Genomic DNA, 15703 nt, shown 5'->3' with positions numbered 1-15703 from the left:
GGACAAGAACAAAACTGGCAGCTGCATCTGTGTTGGCAACACATTAGACAGGAAAAGAAGTGTCGTGGTGCTTGGGGACTTGGAGTTATCAATCAATATTTATTGAACACTCGCTGTGTGTACAAGGCACTGTGCTGGGTGCTGTGGGGGTGACAAAGAAGTATAAGCTATCTTCTCTCTTCTCAAGGAGCTTTCCATCTGGCTAGGGAGATAAGATCTACACACATAAAAAAGATAACCCAGGATACAAGGCTGTAGCTAAGTGCCACAGGAGTGGTACTTCAGACAAGGTCTGAAGGGGTTCAGGGGAGGAAGAGAGATTTCTTGGGGTTGTTGGTGATCAATCAGAAAAGCCTTTAAGGAGGAGGTGGGTCTTGAGGAAAACCAAGATGGTGAAAACCCAGTCTTATAGCATAGTTTAAGGCAGAGTTTTTAAAAACAATTTTTATATGATGGACCCCTTTGGAAGTCTGGTGAAGCCTATGGACCTCTCCTCAGAATAATGTTTTTAAATGAATAAAAGAATCTACTTAGATTTACAATGGAATCCAAACTATATTGAAATGTTGTCAAAATATTTTTTAAAATTCATGGACCCCAGAATAAAAATCTCTGGTTTAGAGGAAAGAGCCCCAGGCTGAGAATCCCAAGATTTGGGTTCTATTTCTGGTTCTTCCACTAATTTGCTTCCTCTACAACTTCAGGCAGCTCACTTTCCCTCTCTGGATCGTTTTCTCCAACCACCACCAGGTCCCTTTTCAGCTTGAAGATAATTTGGTTCTAGGGCTGGGAATGATGGAGTCTACAGGTCAAAACTGAAAAGATGTTTCATGTAAATGATTATTGCCAATCTCTAAAGACCTTCTATTGACCCAAATGGGATACTGGGAGGATTGATTTAGATACGTACAACTATATCTGTATTCTCACTCTCAGCAATAATAACAATGGAGAGTGAAAAGGGACAAACTCCAAAACCCTGTCCTCCTAGGGTTAAGTTGTTCTGGAAATGATTTCAGAAGAACTTTTCCCAAGTTGGTTAAATAGCTTCACATGAAAAACTGAAAGGGGGGTGGGCATGGGAGGGTTTCTTTGAACTTTTTGACCAGTTTATTCTCAGTGGACATATGGTAAATTCAAATGGATCATCTTTTAAGGTTTAGAAAATGTTTTTCCTACAACATTGTGAGAGTAAGCAGTGTAGCTATTATTACCTCCAATTTTTAAATAAAGGTGGGTTAAGTGACTTGCCTGTGATCAAACAGCTAACTCAAACCTAGCACTTATTAAAAAACTTAAATTCATAGGATCACAAATTTAGAGCTGGAAGGTATCTTGTTCAACTTCCTTATTTTGTAGATGAGGAAACCAAGGTTCAGAAAAGCTAAGAGACTTGTCCCAAGTCAATCAGGTAGTAAGTAATAAAACTAGGATCTGAACGTAGGCTCTCTGACTCCAAAAGGGCTCATTCCACTGCCCCAGGAGGCTTCAATTTAATTCGCTTGGGTGAGTGTCTGGTAGACATCTAATCTGTGTAGATCACCATGCACCATGCACTGAAAGAGATGTGTAATTTTTTTTATAAGGCACTCTACCTGCCCTCCTGAAGCTTATATTTTAGTAGAGTCAAGAAGACATAAGAAGAGATAACTACAATAATCAACATTTCATGATTAAGTACATTTGAGTTGTGCCAAACCAAACTCAATACAATGTTGGAGGAAGAAGGTTGTTTCTAATCACGGGAAGCTTCCTGGATGGTGGGTCTTAAAGGCTGGATAGAAATTCAACAGGCAAAGGAGGAGTGAGGAGGATGGGCTTGCTGGGTGTAGGGATTAATGTTTTGTGGCAGAGAGTGGACTCATTTGGTTGGAGCAGAGGTTCTTGAGGGGTAATCGTTTGTCATCTGGGTCATTTAGTCAGGAGGGAGCTGACCTTTCATATTGGTTGAGGAGGCAGCTCTTCACAAAGCCAGAGGTAAGTATTCTAGGAAAAGTTGACTTGGGTGGAGAACTGAGAATGGTAAGCTGAAGATGTGCTGGAGCAATAGTTCTGCTAATGACCCTCTGGGCTGGGGAAGTGAAGGACTCTTTTTAGTTAAGACATATACGTGGTATGGAGATGCTGGGAAGCCTTCTTAGCTGCAGGTGATCAAGAAAATATACCTTTTTAAGGAAATTGCAAGAGGACAAAGGTGTTATAGGCAGAAGAGGCAGGTGGGCACAGATTTGCCCAAGGACCCTTCTGGCTATTCTTGAGAGGCCATAGGGTTTTTGTTTAGGAGCTTTTCACAGTTGGCATGCTTCTTCTGTTTCTTGGCATTTTCTTCCCTCCAACTGTAGGGATGAAAGTCAAAAGCCTACCCTATGCTGATTTTTTGTCCCTTGGACTGGTGATTCACACTGGACATCTGGAGGCAGGGATGGCATTTAAGCAGGTTGGAGGGAGCAATTTTGAAGCAAGGACAAAACAGGGGAAAATGTCACCCCCCCCATCCACCACACAATCATGGGGCCAGTTGGCCACCCACAGTGAGTATTTTCATAATGCTATTTCCTTTGAGATTGCTATTGAAAGCAGCAGTACTAGGGAGTACTGGGGTTTGCTTCCTTCCAGGCACATTGTCTCCTCTATTCTCTGCATTCAGAGCCATAACTAGCAATTTTGGCATTGGGGCCAAGCACGGTTGGAGGTGGAATGATTGGGAGAGATCTTGCACCTAGCTAGGTGGGAGAAAGACCTTGAATCTCAGCACATAAGCCTCTGTAGTCAGTCAATAAGTATTTATTAAGCATTTAGTAAGTGCTAGGAACTGTTAGGTATTGGGGATACAAAGAAAAGCCAAAACAATTCCTGCCCTTAAGGAGTGTACATTCTAATGGTGGAGACAGCATGGAATACTAGGTACACAAAAGATATAAACAGAGTAGATAGCAGGTAATCTAAGAAGGGAATTTTGATGGATTGATTATTTCATGGAGTTAGTATATTCTAGCAGAAAAGTGCGCTGCTCAGTAAGAGATTCTTGGTTAGTGCTGGGCTGGATTACAGACTTAGTTTGAGGCCTGCTTGGAGATCCCCCTCTGCCCTGTGGTCTAGGGAGTTCTGGCCCCATTTGAAGTGGCTTTTGGAGAATTTGTAGAACCCTTAATAGTCAGGCTCTAGCAGTATTTCCCTCCTGGCAATTATTCAACCTGAGTAGCCTAAAAGATATTCAGATCCTCCTCCTGTCTGATCAGACTTATGGGCACCTTTCAGAGGGGGTGGAATGTGTGCTCAGAGCCCTCCAGGCTCCCTCTCTGGCACTTAGGATGATGATGGGCATATGCTTCTCTGGGATATATGCTGGTGGTGGGCAGGATTGCTAAAGGGAAATAGTAAATTTGTGAAATTTGAAATTGGGTTGAATTTGAAATTCACATATGAAATGTCAAATTGGGTTGTTGTGGAATTTTTTTTCTAGGTGTTATGGAATCAGCTGTGGAGTAGTAAGAAGAAGACTGGATTTGGAGTTGGAGGACCTAGATTCAAATCCCATCAATGATTTCCTCTCTCTGTGTTAACCTGGGCCAACTATCTAACTTCCCCAGTCCTCATGTATAAAATAGGGGGACCCAGATTACATGATTCCTAAAGTCCCTTACAGATCCATAAAGCTGAAATCACTGCAATAGATTGCCTCCTCTTTATCTATGATCTTATAGTTTTATATCTAGGTACTTTTTCTCTCTAGCTCTTAGTACTGGGATAGGGAACCTGCCTACTATTTCCCCATAGCATGCCATAACCAATCAATCCATAAACATTTATTAATTACCAGCTAAGTGCCAGGCATTGTGCTAAGTTCTAGGGATATAATGACCAAAAGAAGAGAATATTGTAGGCTACAGAAGTTCAGGAAAGCACTCAAGAGAAGAGCTGGGACTGAAATTGGGTCTATAGTAAGGTTCTCAATTTGGGGTTTGTGAATTTGCTTTTTTAATATCCTGATAATTTTATTTCAATATGATTGTTTTCCTTTGCATTTATGAACGTTATTCTGAGAAGGGGTCCATAGGCTTCACCAGACTGCCAGAGAGGTTCACGACACAAAAAGGTTTACAGACCCAGGCTAGGAGAATGGGCAATAATAATAAAAACAACTAGAATTATAGAGCATTTGAAGGTATGCTTAGTGTCAGGGTAGGGAAATAGTTTTAGTACTGAGCAGAGAGATCTCATCAATGACACTTATCAGGAGAGTGAGGTTAGGCCAGTAGCTTACCCTTCACGTGCCTCAGGAACTTTTCTAGTACTTTTCTATTAAGTTAAATGTGTTGCTGTCATCCTACAACTTGAAGGTGTCTAAAGGGAAATCTCAACTCAGGTCTCCTAAGTCTTAAGTACAGCACTCTACCCCAAGTCCAGTTCTCTGTTGACTATGCCATAATGACTCACTTGCCATAGCATCTTTCTGCTTCCTAGTTTTTGAGTGCTTGGTACAAGAGTAGAACATTGGCACAAGGGTTTTTTTTTTTCTTTTTTTTCCCTCAGAACAGTGCAAGGTCACTTGCCATAAGGAAGGATCTTCAATGGTGGGGTAACTTTTGGATCCCACTCACTAAGGGACTTTTCCCTTTCCCAAGGGGTTGGTCTTTCTCTGTGCTCTCCAGTTGGGTTGCAGCTACACAGAGAAGCATTGTTTTGCATAAAGCACAGCTCACTGTCCTGCCAGCCAGAAATGATAACAACAATAAAGCTACCCCAGCCTGAGTCATTGCCTGACCAGGGCTGTTCCCTTCCTCTTGAAGTTGTGAGGTCACCCAGGCTCCCACACTTGTTTCCCAAAGCTCTGGGCATTTAATTCTTGAGTAATCTAATTTTTTGAGGAGTGTAGTGAGGGTAGGAAAAGTTTCCTGAGAGTTTCTAAAAAGCATCGTCTGCATCCTTTTTAATGGTGAGAAAAAGGCATAAGGTGAAAATGGGAAGCCTGAGCACTGGGCAGAGGATTCAGGAGCACTAGGAAGGATAAATAGTATTTCGGTTTCCTCCCAGAACCACCACTGACTTGTGTGCCTTTGTTGATGTTGTATGTCTGCAACTGGCCTCCCATCGTGAGATGTTCATCTGTGCAGGATCAATGAATTTATCAACAATTATGTATTTTCTATTTTTATTTAAATTTTTTTCTAATGATTTCTTTTGCTACTTTGTCACCTTTATTTCCAAATACATTCTTCTCCCGTCCCTTTCTCAAAGAGCCTTCCCTTGAGCAAAGAATTTAAAAAAGGAGGAAAAAAAGCAGTTCAGGAACACCAAACAAGTCGGATAGTATATGCATACTCATAGTATATGCATAGCCAGATGCACACCTATGGTCCCTCCAATCTCTGCAAAGAAAGAAAGGAGGCAGGATCATTTTCTCGTTTCTTCTTTGGTACCAGGATTATGATTATATTACATTATAATCTTTTTTTAGGCAATTGGGGTTAAGTGACTTGCCCAGGGTCACCCAGCTAGTACGTGTCAAGTGTTTGGTCTGAGGCCGGATTTGAACTCAGGTCCTCCTGACTTCAGGGCCGGAACTCTATCCACTGCACCACCTAGCTGCCCCCTACATTACATTATAATTACACATTATTGTTTACCAACAAGAAGTTAAGTGCCTATTTTGTGCCAGGTACGAGGATGCAAAGAAGTAAAACACGCCCAGCCTCCAAGGAGCCTTCATGTGATTTGCAGCACAGAGAAAGACCCTGGATGGAAGATTAATTCTTGCCTCCTCTTTCCCACTCCAGTGTCTTCAGTTTCAGTAATATAGCCAGTATTCATAAGGAACCTCAGTAATTCAGTAGGCTTTAAGGTCCTTGAGAGCAGAAACTGTGTCATTTTTATCTTTGTATCCCCAGCCCCTAATAAATGTTAGTTGAATTTGATTTAATTCAATTTAACTCCACTATTAGCACTTAATGCCTTCTCTTAAAACACAAATTCTCCAGGGAGAGAAAACACATTGTTTCTACTACTCCAGTGTGAGTGAGTATCTCAAGGCTTTCTCTATTGACAGGAGAGGCTGGATTATGAGAATACTGGGCATCTGGAGAGGACGGAGGCACAGAAAGGAGGGCAAAGGCTTCAGGAAGCAGAGGGGAGGGGACAAACTGAAGGTGGCATTTGCTAACTTCACAATTCTGGCTCCCACTGGCTCCTGGCTCACCTACCTGGGTACTGCCCTCTGTGGAGAATGAACTTTGGGGGAAAAGCATGGGAATGATCAGGAGTCAGGGACCTGGGGAAAACAGTTAACTATCAGCCAAAATTCTGGGGATCCAGAGAGAGTATTTATTATCCATGGGCATGGCCAAGGGGCTGATCACCGGGCAGGAAAGAAGAGGAGGGAAAGGTTTATACTAAATTATAGTCAAGGCTGGAAATAATAGCTCAGTAACATGGAGCTAAGGATGGACTGATGCAATAGGCAAGGAGGACTGCATTGGGCAAGCTTTGGGCTTCTCTTTTGCCAGTACCAACCTGGCCAAGTCTTTCTCATACTGCTAGATAATCTGCTGTGGCTATTGATGGCAACATGTGGATGACAAAGACTTTGGGCTTGAAGGCTTTAGCCATCCTGAAGGTAGAGGACTGGTGCTTCTCAGTCTTATGGGGCAAAGCTCCGGTACAGATAAGTCATGGTAAATTGGATCGTCCCTGATTCCAGCCTAGACAGATGCATGAAGGGTCCCAACCAAGTCTCACTCACATTACTGTTCTCTGCCTCAATTTCCATTTGTGGAATGGAAATCAGAAGGATGTGAGCTGGCTTCTCTTATTCCAGGGGATTTATTTGAGGCTAGTTTTTGTGTGTGTGACACTTTTTTCTAAAAAACAAAACAAAACAAAACAAAACCTTTGAAATTCCTGGGAAAAAAATTACTTCAAAAGAACAAAATGTTTTCTTTTTCTTTTTTTGAGTTGCTGAGGAAATGGAAGCTTTATTGCATTATATTTTACTTGCTGAGTTCTGAGAACTGACATGGTGTTCCCAAAACTTCTTAGTTCCCCCACTTAATAGCCATCAAGCTAACCCATATAGCCACGAAGCCCTTGCTAATAACACGCTGTTCCTTTCTCTCGGCAGCCAGCCTGGCCATAGCATAGAGCTGCAGCAGATGCTGGCATTTGCCCAGAGCTCAGGATAGCTAAGGATGTAGTCTTTTCTCTCAACCACCTCACTTGTCTCACCACAGTCATTCTGCTCTTGCAACTGCTTCCCAGGATGACTAGCCTTATTCCCTTTTTATTTTTATTTTTCCCCGAGTGCTTAAGATGCTTGGTTTTTAATGTTGGAGGTTGGCTCTCCTCCGACATCTTTGGGTCAGGGATATAATAAAAAATGAAGCTTCTATAATCTATATGAAGCAGGCTGGTCCCCAGATCAGTTCGATCCAATCCAATCAATCAACCAAAAAGCATTTATTAAATACCTACTTTGTCCTAGGTGCTGGATATACAGAGACAAAAATGCAACAGTCCCTGCCCTCTGGGCGCTTTCATTCTGTCTGGAAAACAACATGTAACCTTGTAAGTATTGTAAAATAGATACAAAGTATAGTATAAATATTGTTGTCTGTCCTTTGCTCTTGAAGAAGACTATGACATCATGGAGGTGATGCCATGACATGCAAGTAAATTGGATTTAAGTGAGGGAGGGCTGTGCAAAGTCACCAGCCTTAATATCTCCTCTGGAGCCATCTGGGTCCAGTGGTCAAATACACTTCAGGATGAGTGGAGATAGCCCCAGATGTGGTGGGAGACCTTGGCCTTTTAAAGCTAAGGTCTTTAGCAGGTCTCAGTTTGACTGAGGCAACAGCCATTGAGTGATTAAGGCTAGGCAAAAAAAAAAATGAGGCAAAGAATAGCAAGAGAGAGAGATTGAGAGAGAGATTGAAAGAGAGAGAGAGAGAGAGAGAGAGAGAGAAGAGAGAGAGAGAGAGAGAGAGAGAGAGAGTGAGAGAGAGGCAGGCAGTATTGCCCAACTGTCCAGTTCAGGTAGCATAAATACAGGAAGAACGGAGTTCAAGCCCTGCCTCTGACTCATACTAGCTGTGTGACCCCAAGGCAACTGTCTAAGACTCTAAGTTGCAGAAAGGGTGATCTGCCTTGAATAGGGAGTTTCCTCATCTGGGAGTTACCTAATACTACTGAAATCACAGTCCAGTCCTTAACTCTAAAATACAAGATAATTGTATTATACCTTGGGGGAGGAGGAGGAAAAAGGGCTGCAGCAGGGCCTAGGAGGAGCAGAAAAGCCTCATGGCAGAGATGGCACCTGGGCTGAGTTTTGATGGAAACTGAGGATTTTAAGGGGCAAAAGCGAAGTGGCAATTAATTCCAGGCATTAGGGATAGCCCATACAGAAACACAGAGCTAGGAGATGGAATGTTACCTGTGAGAAACAGAAAGGATCATTTGGCTAGAGCATAAAACATATCAAAGGGAATAACGTTTAATAAGCATGGAAAGATAAGCTGGGGTCACATTGTAAAGGGCTTAAGATGCTAAACAGAAGATTTGAGGCAGTGACATGGTCAGAATTGCATTTTTGAAATACCATTATGGCACTTTGAATTCTCCTACCATGTGCTAGACATTGGGGGCACACTGAAACATAGTGAACAAATGAAACATAGTCCCTGACCTCAAGAAACTTATATTTATTGTATCACATAGGAAGTCAACAGTAGAATCAGGTTTTTATTTTCTGTCTGCAAATATCAGGGATTGGCAACATGGTGTGCTAGGTTGCTGACCTCTATTCTTCTTGAGTGCCAGCAGTCGTGATGATTGGGTTGATTTTTTGCAGAGACAGTGTGGACTGGACCCATGCTTACAAATATGACAGGTGATAGCAGGTGGTGACTCTCTCTCTCTTTTTTATTTTTGGCTAGGCAATGGGGTTAAGTGACTTGCCCTGGGTCACACAGCTAATAAGTGTTATATGTCTGAAGCCTGATTTGAACTCAGGTCCTCCTGAATCCAGGGCCAGTGCTCTATCCACTATGCCACCTTGCTGCCCCCCCCTTTTTTTTTTAATAAATGTGGTTTTTTTTCCCCAAGGCAATTGGGGTTAAGTGACTTGCCCAGGGTCACACAGCTAGTAAGTGTTATATGTCTGAGGTCGGATTTGAACTCAAGTCCTCCTGACTTCAGGGCCAGTGCTCCATCCACTACTGTCCCTGGTGACTTTCACATATGGGGTGGGAGATACTTTGGGAAGTGGGAACATAGATAGCAGCAGTGATCCACCTGGGGCTGAAGACTGGCATGCATGCTAATAGGATGCCAATCCCATGACATACATGTCAAGCTGAGGAGTGTCTGGGATGAAAAAAGAACCAATACTTTCTTTCATGCTGTGAGTGAGGGAGAACTGATCTTTGGTTTGCCATTGTGAGCATTAAAAAAAAGATTCCTGTGTTTTCTTTTACATAACAGTCATTTCACAATATTGCCCTCCCCATCCCCAAGACTGAGTCCTCCCCTATAACAAAAGAAAACAGTTAAGCAAAACTTATTGATAAAAGCACCTGCATCTGACAATACATGCAAAATTCCATATCCCCAGTGCCTCACTTCTCTGCTGGGAGAAGGGATGCATGTTTCATCCTCTGTCTTCAGAATCTCTGGTTGTTTATTGCAACTAAATTGAGTTTAGCCGTCCTTTAATGTTGTTTTCATGTACATTATTGTCATCATTGTATATATTGGTTCTCCCTCCTTCACTCTGCACCACTTCATATGCCTTCCCATGTTTCTCCAAATTCCTCACATTTATTATTTCTTCCTGCACAATAGTATTCTACTACATCCATGTGCCATAATTTCTTCAGCCATTTTCCATTTGATGGGCATTCACTTTGTTTCCAGCTTTTTTGCCATGTGTATTTCAGGGGCTTCCTGCTGGGTGCCCCTCCCTCCCACTTTCCCCCATCTTATCACCTCTAGCCTAGACTATTGCAATAGCCTCCTATATGGTCTCCCTACTAAAAGCCTTCTGCTGCTTCAATCCATCCCCCACTCAGCTATCAATGTTATTTTTCTAAATTGCAGATCTGATTGTGTCACTTTCATACTCAGTAGACTCCTTTTTAGCTTTTAGATGAAATATAAACTCCTCTGTTTGACATTTAAAGCTTTTCCCAACCTAGACCCATCTTACCTTTCTATCTTCTTACACTTCACTCCCCTTCATGCACTTGTGTCCAGCTATATTGGCTTGCTTGTTTCTCACACTTGACATTCCATCTCCTGTCTTTGTATTTTTGTATTGACTGTTCTCCCCATACTTGGAATGCATTCTCGCCTCACCTCCCCCTCATGGAATTCGTGGTTTCTTTTAAAATGAACTCAGGCGCCATCTTCTATATGAAACTTTTTATGGTTTTCCCTTCCTCCCACCAGCTGCTAGTTCTCTCCCTATCAAAAATACCTTGTATTCATTTTGCAAATATTCTGTATATACTTATACATATATATGTTGTTTTTTTATAAGAAGGTAAGCTCCCAAAGGGAGGGAGTGGTTTTAATTTTGTCTTTGTATTCTGACCACTTAGTATAGTGCCTTTCATTTTTGTTTAGTATTTTTTCAGTCATGTCCGACTCTTCATAACCCCATCTGGGATTTAGTTGGCAAAGATACTGGAGCAGTTCGTCATTTCCTTCTCCAGCTCATTGTACAGATGAGGAACTGTGGCACACTCAAGGTTAAGTGACTTACCCAGGATCATACAAGTCTGAGGCCAGATTTGAACTCAAGAGGAATCTTTCGGACTTCAGGTCTGATCCTCTAGCCAAGGTTCCACCCAGCTGCCCACCTTGCACTTAGTAGGCACTTAATGAATTCTTGTTGATTGATTTTATCTTTGACCTCCTTGAAATATAAGCTCAGTAGTGGTTTTACATGTCAAAGCTTCTGGATAGTTTAGGGCCTACGGATAATCTTTTCAGTACTTGTAGTTTTTTCTGATCTTGTAGACTTAAAGTTGTCTTGAGTCCTTTACTTATGAAGAGTCACACACTCTCTGCTTACCAGGGCACTAAGCGATTTGACTTGTTTGTCCCACCGCTCATGAGGCTTCTATGTCTCCTGAAAACATACTCTTCCCTCTCCACCACAGAGCTAAGAGCTATCCTATGCTTGGCCACCTCTGTGTTTACCTTCTCAGAGAAGAAGATACCTAATATACCTAAATAACCTACTTAGGGAAATATCTGGAACAGTGTTTTGTGATTCTGCATTTCCGCTAGCTACTTCCCTTTGCGATTAACTTCCATTTTCACTGTATATATTTCACAGTTATTTGCATATTGTCTCCTCCGTTAGAATATAATCTACTTGAGGAAAGGGATTTTTGCTTTTCTGTGCATCCCTGGAGCTTAGCACAAAGTTTGGCACATAGTAAGCTCTTAATAAATTGTTGACTAACCAAATTGATTCCTTTGGGATTTAAAACGGTTGCTTAGAATCCAAGGTTCTTAACCTGGGATCAATGGACTCGTCTTTTAAAAATAGTTTGATTGCTTTTCTTTGCAATTCCATGCATTTTATGCATTTAAAAACATTCTGAGAAGGGGTCTCAAGGCTTCACAAGACTCCCAAAGGGGTCCAAAATCCAAATAAAAAAAGGTTAAGCACCTGTGGTCTAGATTGTCACTCCTACTGAATAAGGTAAAGTTGGCCAAACTTTTATTTCTATGTCCTACTATCTAAATATTTAAGAATTCACTTTAATATGGCAAGAACTTGATTAACCAGAATGGTCAGAGGATGGGGGCGGGACACTTCCTAGGTAATTGAGGGTTAACTAAAACTTCTTTTTGTTTCAGCTCTTGCTGTTGCAAATTTTTATATAATTAAGGAAAAAGATCTGTTGCAAAAGCAATTTTTAAAAAATGGCAGCAGTATCTGTGTAATTTTTATTAGTGACCCTTTAAAAATATGGCAGGGAGGGGGAGGGGAAGAAAGCTCCGAGTTCATTTCCACTGGGCTCTGTTAAGGAGTCCCCGAAGGAGCCTACACAGCACCTCTTCAGTTGCTCTCCCTTCCCAATGCCGCCCGTCTGGGCACCTTTCTTCCGGTCTCCTAGAGTGACTCAACGTTGCACTTCCGGTGGGCGTTCTTTCCCAGCCTCATTCTGAAGGATTGGCTCTTGCACAACAGCGCAGCCCTCGGGCACTTTACAGCTCCGCCCCACCAGAATCACCGCCCCGTTGCCAAGGCTACGACTTCAGTTTTTCCTGATTGGCTGCTCTTGAGCTCCTGGTGCAACTGAGCTGAAATGAAAAGGTGCTTTGTGGGTCAGAGTGGCAACTGGGAAGAGTTGAGCAGTGAAATGGGGTATAAAAGATCTTCCACCACACGTGCCCGAAAAGGTGGACCAGGTCTCCTTCCCAGCCCCTCAGTTCTAGTGCTGACCCTCTGTTAAGTATTTCCTATTTATCCTCTACTGGCCTGTCCATATGCATATATTTGTTTGTTGGCTCCTCTAATGGATTGTAAGCTCCATGAGGGCAAGCATTGGCTTTTGCCTCTTTTTATATCCTTAGTGCTTGGTGCAGTGCCTGGCACATAGAAAGCATATAAATACTGACTGATATTATGTATATGTGTGTGTCTATATGTGTATATATATTATTATTATATATGTATATATGTATATATACATATATAGAGACATTTATATAATATACTAAATATTACTAATAGTAGTTATATATTATTATATATACTATATATTACTATATATATTATAAACTAGTTTATAGTATACTAAATATTACTAATACTATTAACTAATTACTAAAATTACCAAAATACCATATATTATAATATATGCTATATTATATCATACATAGCAATATAGTATATTATGTTATATAAAATATACTATGATAACTAAATACTAAATATACTATATATATGTGTATACACACACACACACACACACACACACACACACTGTCTCTCTGTCTATGTTAATTCTAGGCCAAATTCTAAGGCTGTTAATATTTTCTTTTATACTAAATTTCTTATAAATTTTCTTGGGTTATTTAATTCTGTTGCCTCCTCTGCTTCCCTCTTTTGTTGCTTTTTTCTTTCCTACCAAAAACAAACACCCCACCCACCTACCCACCCAAAAAGCTTCCTTTTATGGATTTGTGCTATCTGTAAAGTAAAGGTGACTCTAGATTTTCAAAAGCAATTCCAGCCAGCTCTGGCAGGTTCTTCCATTCTGGGAAGACTTCAGATTTGAGCTTGCCCTGGCAACAGACTTTTTTCTTAATAACAACCTAGGTAAGAATGGAAAAGCTCATCACCAATAGTCTGACCGTTTTTCTAACACCAGCCTGTGAAAGTATGGAGAAGCTCATTGCCGACAGAATAGGGAGGCCAATTGGTGATGAATTCTTTAACTGTGGTAGAAAAAAAAAATTACAGAATATCCCTTAGTTCTTAGTAGTTTTTGGCTTCTGCATGGATAGCAGGAGAGTTGTGGGAAAAGGGGCAGAGAAGTGAAGAATCACAGTTTTTATTTTGTCTAAAAAAATTAATTTAATTGCTGATACACTAAAGTGAGACTCTTATTCAGTGAGCAAAGGGTTTAAATGAATTGGAAATGACACATACTAAATAACATCACCAAAAATGAAATGATATTTTAACAGACAGGAAATAACTTATTAGTTATGTGGGAGCCATTTATGAATTGGTACATTCATATCACTACTTTGTCAAGAACAAGTATTAAAATTAATACAAAGCTAGAAAAATAAAAATGAAAAAGCAATGTAAGTATGTAATTAAAACAATTACAATCTGACCTATTTAAACAAGTTATTGTATAGAAATGAGATGGAAGAAATGACATGAACACTTTTTATAATAATAGTATCACATAGAACTTTAAGCAATGTAAATATAATAAAGCAGTTGAAAAAGGCTGAAACTGCTTTAATCAGTAAACACTTGACTTACTTGCTAACCAAAAGGATATGGAAGCCAGGAGACTGTATTTTAGAATGTAAACTCATTTGTAAAATACACAGAGAAGGCTAGTGGAAAATTAAACAAATTATTTCCTCAAAATAAAACACTGAGGGGTAGTGGAAGGAAAGACTAATTTAAATAAAGCTTGATGAACAACCCAACTAATTAAAGTTATTCAGAAGGCATATCAGGATGAAACCAAAAGGAGGGCAACAAATGGGCGAAAGATGGAAAAGATCTGCAAAGATTTTTGTAACAAACTCTTCACTCTCAAAAACAATGGTGCCACCACATTTGGACTTTAACATCTCCATCGTAGATGTGCTTATAGAGTAAGAGGAAATGACATTAGAAAGAACAGAAATGGGAAAGCAGCTCTATTAGACTTAGTATATACAAAGGAGGCCTATTTTGGAAATAGCGTAGGTTTTAGGGTATTGAGGGATCAATTCTCAAGGTATTTGGGTGAGTGGAAGATACAAAAAGCAGGAAAAAACCCTCAGATCTTATTACTATAAAAAAGGAGACTTAGAGACCATCGATATGAATTACTCATATGGCTACTTTCACAACTATACACAAATTTTATGAGAATATCCTGTATATCCATCAATAGTATCCTCGATGAAGGTACGGGAATAAATAGGAAGACTTTGGAAAGTGATATTCCACAATAGGCCATAGATAATACAAGATCTCACTGTGCTTCTTTTTGATTGACTATAAAAAAGCATTTGATTCTGTAGGGTAAAATGCTACCTTTAATACTTTACTGCAACAAAGTGTCTCTGATACATATGTCAAAATTATACAAGATTCATTGAAAGATAACAGCTAGGCACCAACTGGTGCATGACCATAATCCCTGCTGTTGGGGGAGGTTCAGGCTGGTGGATCTCCTGAGCTCAGGAGTATTGAGCTTCAGTGGGCTAAACTGAATGGGTGTCCCTGCTAAATCTGGTATGGATATGGCAAACCCCTGGGAGCTAGAAGTGGTGGTGAAGCACTGGGTTGTTAAAGAAGGGGTGAATGGAGCTTTGTATATATTTATTTGCATGTTGTCTCCCCTATTAGATTGTAAGCTCCTTGAGGGCAGGGACTGTCTTTTTACACTTTTTGTATCCTCAGCACTTAGCACAGTGCCCGAAACATAATAGGCTCTTACTGAATGTTTATTGATAGGTTGATTTCAGAGCCTCAGTTTTGTCTTTTGTAAAATAGGTATAATACTTACCTTAAAGGGTTATTGTTATATGAATCAAATGAGATCATGTGTAAAGGACATAGCAAAGATTAAAATGCTATATAAATGAACTATTATTATATTTTAAAATTTTGTGCAACATCTTAAGCTCTTTGAGGGCAGGGATCAGGTCTGACTTATCTATTTTCTGTCTCCTAATGCCCAGCATGATGTTTAATCAGCACTGAACGAATGAATTCAAGTTAGCCTTCTCTCATTTTGCTCTCTCCATCCTTCCTCGGAACCGTTACCCCCTCTTCTCATAACACTAGGCCATGAGAGCTTTAGGATATTCCTTCAACCAGTACTTAACTACATCTCCCCCCCCCCCAGGAGTGGCAAAATGGACCTGAAAGGAGAAAAAAGAAAATCATTTAGTTTCTTCTTAGGTTCACAGCATCATCTTTATCAGGGAGGCTTACCCATTGTCCTGT

This window comes from Phascolarctos cinereus, unplaced genomic scaffold (assembly GCF_003287225.1).
Source record: "Phascolarctos cinereus isolate Bilbo 61053 unplaced genomic scaffold, phaCin_HiC Scaffold_1;HRSCAF=81, whole genome shotgun sequence".
Lineage (NCBI taxonomy): Eukaryota > Metazoa > Chordata > Mammalia > Diprotodontia > Phascolarctidae > Phascolarctos > Phascolarctos cinereus.
Note: the sequence above shows the minus strand (reverse complement) of the source record.